We start from the raw sequence: 10,142 nt of genomic DNA, 5'->3' as shown, positions 1-10,142 counted from the left end.
CATACACTTGAGCCTACTTCCTCAGATGCATGAGGATCCTTCCATCCCTCTAATGCCAATCTTCCTTTACAAAAATACAGCTAGATAAAAGACAAGGAGGAAAAGGGGGACTGGGGCATCAGAAAGAGGCTTTGTGAAAAGGAACTTCAGGGTCAGAGGTTTTGTTAACTTTAATTTATTTATTTGTTTGTTTGTTTAAACTATTACGTATTGCTTTGTTGGTTTATTTCATTTATATCCTGTCTTTCTCCCCAGAGGGACCCAAGTTGGCTGACAGATAAAACGATTCCTGTAGCACCTCCCAGCCCACAAGTGCTCCTAAGGAACAGGACTGTTTTGGCTGCCCACCAGAAGCTCAAAGAAGATGGAGCCAGCCTAGCTTCCTTGAGTAGGCAATTCCACATTTGAAGCACTGCTACAGAAAAAGTCCTGTTATGTGTACCCACATCAGAAGATATTGGGACATGCAACAAGAATGCCTCTGAAGATCTCATATTTCTGGCAGGCTGATATGGGAGGAGGCGCTCTTTCAGCTATCTTGGCCCCAAGTCATTTAGGGCTTTGTAGCTCAGCACCAGCACCTTGAATTGAGCTTGGAAGCCGGTGCAGTTCTTGCAGGACTGGTGCTATACAGTCTCCAAAATGTACATCTGACTCCAGTTTGGATGCTGCATTTGCAGTGCTTTGGCTTTTGAACACTTTTCAAAGGCAGCTCCATCCAAAGTGTATTACAGTAGTCTAACTGAGAGGTAACTAAGGCATGTACCACTGTGGCCAGATCTACCTTCCCCCAAAATGGGTGCAGCTGACCCACCAGGTGAAGTTGGGCAAAGGTGCCCCTGGCCTCTGCTGCAGTCTGGCTTTCCAGGAGCAGATCTGGGTCCAAAACCACTCCCCCCAACTATGAACCTGATCTTTCAGAGGGAGAGCAAACCCATCCAGAACAGGCTGCAATCTCAGTCCATCTAGACTGTTTTTCCTATTGGCCAGCAGTACTTCCATCCTGTCTGGATTGAGCCTCCATCTATTCACCCACATCCCATTCTTTACTGCATCCAGGCAACAGTTCAGTACTACCAAAGCTTCCTTGGCATCAGTTACAAAGGAAAGAGAGAGCTGGGTAGCAATTGTTGTTCTGCCTTGGGGATCATCTACACTGTAGAAATAATGCATTTTTAAACCACTTTAACTGCCATCGCACCATCCTAGAGAATCCTCAGATTTGCAATTTTGTGAGGCACTAGCACTCTTTGACAGAGAAGGCTAAATTGTAAAACTACAAATCCTAGGATTCCATAGGATGTAACTACAGCACTTAAAGTTGTGTCAAACTGCATTATTTGCTATTGAACTGCACTATGTAGATGCAGTCTGGGCTGCTCTATAGCAGTTCCTAAAATAAATGTGTGTAGCAAGCAATAGCAATACCATTTTCATTTCTATACCGCTTATGAGTGAACTCTGCACATTCTAAGTGGTTTACAACCTGTAAGTCAACTGCCCCCAACAAACTGAGTACAGTAGTTATTTTACTGACCTACAAAAAGATGGAAGGCTGAGTCAACCTTGGCACCCTGGGATCCAAGGTGTATACCCTGAAGGCCCCAGATCCTGTCTGATCTTGGAAGCTAAGTAGGATCAGCCCTGGTTAGTACTTGGATAGGAGACCACCAAGGAATGCCAAGTGCTGTAGGCTATATTTCAAAGACAGGAACTGGCAAAACTATCTCTGAGTTTCCTTGCTTAAGGAAACCCTATGAAATTTATAGGGTTGCCATAAGATGTCAGGTGACTTGAAGGCACATACACACAGGCTTTACAAACATCTTATTATCTGGAAGTTTTATGGGATTCCTTCAATCTCCTATTGGATTAGGGATAGCTTCCTGGAGTGTTATCCCCTTTTAGGAAAGGATTGAGACTGGATCCTTTAAGAAGCAAACTCCTTCAGCAGAATTTTGCAGAGAAATGTCAAATTTCTAGCATATATTACTCAGATTAATTTCAGAAAAACACGAGGGTAGGAGGCAACATATGAATTATATAATTCAGGGGTTTACTTGTTGCACCTAAACATACATTCTGAACATACAGTATATTCAGGTTTCCTAACTACTAACTACTTACTAAGAGAGAGTTTTAGCTAGAGGAGCTCTGAGAAACCATGGTTTACCCATCCTTGGGGAAGAGGAATGAGAAGGAGGAAGTGAAAAAGAGGACTCTTGTGTGATGACAGACATCTGGGAGTATCTGGGATCACAAGGAGCCTACCTATATCTGAGCGAAGGGAGAGACCGTGTGAAATAGAGACAACCAGAAGAGCACAGTATAAGATCATATTGCTCTAATAGCAGAAAAGAGAGGGGCATGTCAAGAGAATGCTGGATTGAGACCATAGTTATTGGAAAACACTGCTCCAATTAGCAGTCTTGCCTTGATGGAACATTTAATGAACTGTCGATTCTAAATAGCCATAAAAGCCAACATGTACCTACACCGATAACTTAACTGTAACAATCCAAATTTTGTAAAGTGTTTCTATCATCTGGATTTGTATTCACTATAGGCTACTAGAAGACTAGTTATTTACAAGTCTGGTATACAGCCCTTCATTTCTAGGTCACTTGTTTTGAGTTGCAACTACTGTTGCAGTAAAATACTGCCTGTTCATAAATGAGGTTTTACAATCTGATAAAAGGATTTGGGGGTGCATATTTTGAGATTACAACATGCATTAAACCTAGATGATAGATGCTAAGTGTGTGCTGACACAGCTGTTTCCTCTGTTTTCATAAATGTAAGCCATAATTCCCCCATAAAAACAATATATTAAGAATCCCCCATGCATATTCAAACATCTAATGTGATTGTGGCTTTTTGAAATGTAGACCACAATTGACCACAGTCCATCACCAGCTGGTTTTTGTGTCATACAACTTGCCATGCAACACACTGTGTCAGTATGTGTGTATATCTACTGTAAGCTATAAATCAATAGTGTTCTATTGATACAAATATCTCTAAGAAACTTGAAGAAGGGAAAGGACACAGGTGTAAGGAATCAACAAACATAGGAGAAATAAACATTGAGGGTGTGTTGATGATATATCCTGATGTTGGAATTAAACCAGGCTGATCCCCATGTGGACCCAAGGCCAACGCTCAGAGCAGAAATGGGGAATCTGTGGCCTCTGGATGTTGTTGGGTTCTATTTCCTAGTAGTGCCAGTAGAACTGACAGAGACAGGAACCAGCATGGTGCATTTCTAGGATGAAGAATGGAGGTGATGGCCAATTTCCACCCCTGTCATAGAATCATAGAGTTGAAAGAGACAAGGGCCACCTAGTCCAACCCCTTTTCATGCAGGAACTCTCAATCAAAGCACTCCCAACAGATGGCCAACCAGCCTCTCTTTAAAAACCTCCAAAGAAGAAGGCTCCACCATTTTCTGAAGGAGAGTGTTCACCTGTAGTTTGAATCCATTGCTTTTTGTCCTGTTCTCTGGAGCAGCAGAAAACAAGCATTCTGCAACCTCAATATGACATCCCTTCAAATATTTAAACAGGGCTATCATATCACCTCTTAAGCTTCTCTTCTCCAGGCTAAACATACCCAGCTCCCTAAGCCTCTTCTCATAGGGCATGGTTTCTAGACCCTTCACCATTTTGGTTGCCCTTCTTTGGACATGCTCCTTATTCTTATGGGGCAGGTTGCAGCACTGAAAATCAGCTTCATATGCTTCCAGAACTAGCTGGAAGTGTACCTCCACTTTTTCCTTCTGTGGTTTCAGACAATTTTTGGTCAATTTGTGGCTTTTGGATGGGTAGTTGGACTGTAGAGGAGGTTGAGTTTGCGGGGCCTTGTCAAGCAGATGAGTGTTCTACCTGGTATTCCCAGGCATTTTTTTACCCAGGTTTTTTTCTAATGGAGGGTGCAGGGTTTTTGGGGGGGAGGGCAAGAGGAGACTTATGGTTGCATCAGCCCATAGATTATACCTTGCCCACTCCTAGGAGTGGAGGAAGGAGGAAGGCACATCTCCAGAACCTCTTTCAGCAGTTCTGGCATCAAGACCAGCCCAAGAAATGTTGTTGATTGAAGCAAAGGACAACAAAATGAAACAGTAAATAAATAAATAAATAAATAAATAAACAAACAAATAAGCAGGGTCTATTCTTCATTCCAAGCACAGACACCAACTGGAGTGGCCATTCAATTTTGCTGTAACTGCTGGCAAGCCAGCACCCTCCACCACTGCACCTGAAGGAGGAGGATAGTGTAGGGAGGTCAGGCTAAGCTGCTCTGTCTTCCAACTAAGAAAAAAAGCCAGTGGTTTCAGAGGCCGTGGCAGCTAGTAGCTCCCATATTAGTGGGATGATGAATCCACTCTGGGTTTTCATCTGAACTTCAAAGAAGCTATCCCAAATGCTGAACACAGTTTGGGAATAGGTTTCCTTGGATAGTTCGTTTAGGGTTAAATCTAAAAACTGGAAAGGATTCATCACTCCACTGACATGGAAAGTACCAGCTACGAGTGTTAAGGGGAAGAGTCAAGAGCAGCCCTGTGGTTCCCCACTATCTGTTGCCGGAGGGTCACCGGACTCTACCAGCCCTGTCTAGAAGTTCTGGGATCCATTCATGCCGCAGCATTATAGCACAACAATTACCCTTTAACTTCCATGGCAACATCTGTTGGAACTTATAGTTTGGGGAGGCACTAGAGCTCTCTGGCTGAGAATTCTAAATATCCCTCCCAAAACTGCAAACCCCAGGATTCCATGGGATGTTGCCATGGCAGTTAAAGTGGAATCATATTGCTACAGTCTTGCAGTGTGAAAGGACTTGTGGCATAGGGGTTTATCACACCAACCCCTTTCTCTCTGCAATCATGTAAGAAATTAAAATGACAATGTACTCTTTTTATTGCTGTCTTTACTGAATTGTATTTCTTTTACACAATTGGGGGACTGCTGCCCCCATTGCTCGCCCTTCCCATCCTATCATGTGGTTTAAAAGCCGCATGTGATAAAGCCCATAGTTGCAGTAGTCCCTGACCCCTCCTTGCAATGTTTTCTCCTAATTAGAACTTATTGCATTGAATAGTTAGCTTTGGGGTTTTGAAAACAGATAGCTCCTTTTTGCTTTAAAGTGATTTGCATGGCTGAGATTTCAAAATTATTGATACACCTGAAATCGCAGTCACCAAGCTGTGAACTAACTGAAGGGGAAAATGTTGATCCTACCACTTTAAATAAAAAGCATTAAAATGTACTTATTGAAAACAATATTCAAACAATAATTATTGTGGTTGTTTGTTGAGCTTGTTAAGCATAAAATAGTGAAGCATAGTACATTTTCTGGATTAAAAAAAATTAAATGCTTTGATCTGTTAATCCTCTGGAAGAATCTAATTTCTTCTTTAAATGAGAAGAAAATTACATTATGGTTTTGTTTATACCAAGTGTGTGTGTGTGTCGGGGGGGGGGGGGAACCAGTGAAAAAGATGCCTGTTTTCCTCCCTCGCCCAGGATATAAATGTGTTTGAAATGGACAAACACTTGCTTTAAATGTTAGGCTAGCTTTAAAAGTGTACTTGTGTATAAAACAGCCAAGCTGTCTGAAAATCGTATGAATCAGCGTGCTGTGAAAATTGCACACACTACTCTATAAAATCCATTTCCAAGAGCTGGCTTTCTTTGCAAGGAAAAAAGAAAAAGAAAATCTGTGGGCCATTTCTAAAGTTGGGAGCTTAAGCCAAACACTATAGAGGCCTTCCTTGATCCAATAAAAGGAACCGTTCGCTTGGATGACTGGGGCTGATTTATAGCAAAGTGCCCACTGTCATAGTCAGGGGTTTTTTTTTTTTTTTTGTCGGGGTGTGTGTTTGTGTGTCTCTCTGTATGTGTGTCCCTGCCTGCTTTTTCCCAACAAAACAGTGGCAGTTTAACTTGAAGTCTCAGTCAGCCCAGCTTCAAAAGCTGTGAGTGATTCTGGCTGATGGGGGCTTTGCTTCTGGGGTGTTCCAAATGGTTAAAATGAACCCTTTCACAGTGACACATGGCCAAGTGTGTTCAAAGAAATGAAGGGGGAAAACAAAGGTAGCTCTGAAGTCATTTCCCTGCACTGAATCCCAGCCATCCGGTTCTCCTCTTCCCTCATTGAATGGACAGAATGCAACAGGAAGAGTGGGACTGAAAGAGAACAAACAAGCCAAATGTACTGGCAGAGAGACCTGAGAAGAGAAGGCTGGGGCAGCTTGGTGCTGAATTTCCATTCTTTGCCCTTGGAATGGAATGAATGATAAATTATAGCATCTAAAAGGTAATAAATGTGTCTGGTGGAAGGGCCGTGGCCAAGTTCCGAGGACACCTGCAATGATGTCGGGTGGGGGAATGGAGGTCCAAGTGGCCCTCTCTTATTATGGGAAGCAGGCAGCCATACAGTGGATACAGAGGGATACTGTTCCCCTTTTTGCTTCATTCCTTCACTGCTGGCTCAACGTTCTTATCAATTTATGCAACAGCCGTGCCTGCTGTTCCTCCGCATAAAACACCATTCAGTCACAGAATCAGATGGGAGAACAGAGAGAGGAGCAAACAACTTAAAGAGAAAGAACTCAAGACCTCAATTTATCCCAAGCTGTGCTGATACATCCATTTCCCAGCATCAGTCTATGGTAGTGACAAGGAACCTCAGTCCCTGAAGCTGAATCTCTTGGGTTTCCTTCAGTTCTAAAAAGTTGAAATAATAGAATCATAGCATTGGAAAGCACTGCAAGAGCCATTTAGTCCAACTTCTTGCCAGGCAGAAATTCTCAGTTAAAGCACTCCTGAGAGATAGTCATCCAACCTCTAAATAATAATAATAATAATAATAAATTTAATAAATTTATTTCTTACTCCCCTCTCCTCATGGATCGAGGCTAGGGACAACAACATTTAACAAACAAACAACATCAGTTAAAACATATTGGGTAAAATGCACATCAATTTAAAAAAACAAATAAGATGTACATATATTAAAACAATCCACATCTAAATTCACAATTTAAAAATCATCTGGATAAGCTTGCTGGAAAAGACTAGTCTTCAATGCTCTTTTAAATTCAGACAGTGTATGCAACTGTCAAGTCTCTTCTGGCAGATCATTCCACAATCTACGGGTGGCTGAAGAAAAAGTCCTTTGGCTAACAGTTGCCAACCTAGTGCTGGAGTAAATGTCTACCAGAGGACCTGAGTGTATAGGGTGGATTATATGGGAGGAGGCAGTCCTGAAGGTAACCTGGACCCATACCATGTAGCAGGGATGTAGCCAAGGGGGGGGGGTTGTTGGGGTCCAGACCCCCCTTCCGTTAGATAAAATGAATGGTGCATGCTGCCATGCCGCCGCACCCAAGCCCCTTTATAATGGTGGCACTTAGTCTGGACCTCCCCTTCCCAAAATCCTGGCTACGTCTCTGCATGTAGAGCTTAAAAGATAATAACCAACATTTTGTGCCTTTCCCCAAAACTAACTGGCAGCCAGTGGAGTGATTTTAATATTGGTGCAATGTGATCACTCCTGGATGTCCTAGTAATCAATCTGGCTGCCATGTTTTGAAGTAACTGAAGTTTCCAAACTTGGTACAGGGGTAGCCCAATATACAGCACATTGCAGAAGCCCAGCCTTGATGTTACCATGTGCACTACCATTTTTAGGTCCTCCAACTCCAGTTAGAGATGCTGCTGCCGTAACAGCCGAAGCTCCAGAAGAGGAGAATTCATCATCTTCTGAGACACAGTTCAAAAGCTCTAATCATCAGGAAGGTCTTTCTAAAGTGTAGGTGCAATCTCTTTTATTATAATTAAAATCCATTGGTTTGTGTTTTAGTCTCTGGAGTAGTAGAAAACAAGCTTACTCCATCTTCTACATGACATCCCTTCAAAAAACCGCGGTCATATCAATGAAAAATGGCTATCATAACACCTCTGAGGAATCTTGTCTTCAAGCCAAACATACCCAGCTTCTTAACTCATAGGGCATGGTTTCCAGATTGTTTACCATCTGTATTGCCCATCCGTGGATATGTTCCAGTTTTCAATATCCATCCAGAATTGTGATACCTAGAACTGGACACAGTGTCCTAGGTGAGGTCTGACCAAAGCAAAATACAGTGATAGCATTACTTCCCTCAATCTGTACAGTATGTTCTTGTTGATGCAACCAAAACTTAAATTAGCTTTTTTAGCTACCATGTTGTACTGTTCACTTATGTTTAAATTGTGATCTAAAAATACCAGTTTCAAGAGCTTGGTCATTGGCACTAAGAACTGACTGCATTTTAAAACTCTTCTTGATGTTTTTTTCTATTTTGACTGCTATTGGGATAATGAGCTGTAGACTAAGTAACCACTGGGATTGCCAGGTTAGAGCATCCAAGGCCCTGACATTGTGGAGGAAGCCTCTACTGATGTCATTAAACAAAACTTGGGCACACACAAAATGTCCCTGCTGTGGTTTAGCAGAAGGGATGGGATGATGGGACCTGCAAAGGAAGAGAAAAACATTTTCAAGCTGTAGTGTAGTTACATTACAGGTGTGGAGTATTTGTGGCTCTTCCACATCTGGATCCCATATTTCATTGGTAATGCTTGGTTAACAGAAGCATATGACATGGATGGAACATAGGAAGACCCTCGTGCTAATTTCAATGACAGGGATTAGTTTTGTTCTCATGGGAAAGAATGAATAGTTTAAATCCTTCTCTCCTTGCTATGAGAAATTCAACAAAAATTGCAATTTTTTGAGAACTATTCACAGTTTAGGGTTTATTCAGTGAAAAATTCACATTTGGGTTTTTGCACAGAAAACAACATTTTCTGTGCAGAAATGTTGTTTCCTGCACAGAAAATAATATAAAGCAGGATTTTTTGTGTGTGCAAGAAACCTGTGTTCAGCACATCAAATAGCATTTCTGTATAAAAAATGTGATTTTATGCATTAAAAAAAGCCCATGTGTGTTTTTCGCGAAGAATAAGGGACTATACAGACTAGCACTTTGTGCCAACCTGTGGGTGGGGTAAGAGCTGACCATCTGCATGTTCCAAGCCCTAACTATGATGCCCGGGTGCCATTTTGGTGTTCACCTTTCCAGATGGCACATGTCATGATGATGCACCTCTGGCGCAGTGCCCAAACAGTGTGGTGCTGAAGGAGCATCATCATGGCATGCCGGTGCACCTATGACATTCCTTCCAGGCAGCAAGAAGAAGCTGCTTTTCATGGCTTATTTTTGCTCCCTCCAGAGGCTGGATCGGTGCCGTTGTGTGCAGTTGCTGCAGCACCAATCTGGGGCAAAAAGGGCAGCTGCATGCTGTTCATCTGTATAGCCCCTAAGTCTGGAATTGCAGAGATTCTTTTCTATCCAGACTTCTCATTGTCAGAATCTCTTAGCACTCAGGAAAATACTTTTCCAACTGAGATTCAAATATTTATGAATGTTGTTTTCATCTCTACTGGCATATGGGTTTCTATCAGTTAAGAATTACTGGTCTGAAGTAGGATTTGTGGCTGAAGTGGCAAACGTATCATGGATTTATAATCATCTATTGGGTAAACTGAATTTTTTATTAAGAGTAAAGAGTTCCAAGGAGATAGCATAGATAAATCATTTTTTAAAAATCATAATTTAAAAATTGACACAATTTTCCTGTACACTGGAAACAACTTGTGTCATACAAAGAAAAATGCCCTCCATGGAATGGATCCAAATCTCTTAGATGCATGGAGCACTATCAATTGTGTAGGTACAGTTTCCTGATCCATCTTGGTCCTTCTGCATTCTAAGAGGTTTAAGACTGCATTAAGATTAACTTATCTGTGGAGGAAGAGTATGTGTATTATTACATAAAAACTGTTTTTGCTGCATATATGCTTCTGTGTTCATTGTAAATGAGGGATATAAAAATAGTAAAGACTGAATTACTAAGGCTATCATTATATTATACAAATCATAGCTGATTAGTCACTTTTAAAATTATATATGTTTATATTCTGACCTCCCTGCAATGAGTTCAAGGTGGTCTACATAGCTTTCTTTCCCTGCACTTTATCTTTACAGCTCTGTGAGATACATCAGGCTGAAAGAGAGTAATTGCTTAAAATTG

Source organism: Sceloporus undulatus, chromosome 3 (assembly GCF_019175285.1).
Source record: "Sceloporus undulatus isolate JIND9_A2432 ecotype Alabama chromosome 3, SceUnd_v1.1, whole genome shotgun sequence".
Lineage (NCBI taxonomy): Eukaryota > Metazoa > Chordata > Lepidosauria > Squamata > Phrynosomatidae > Sceloporus > Sceloporus undulatus.
The sequence above is the reverse complement of the archived record's forward strand: the minus strand, read 5'-3'. Positions refer to the sequence as shown.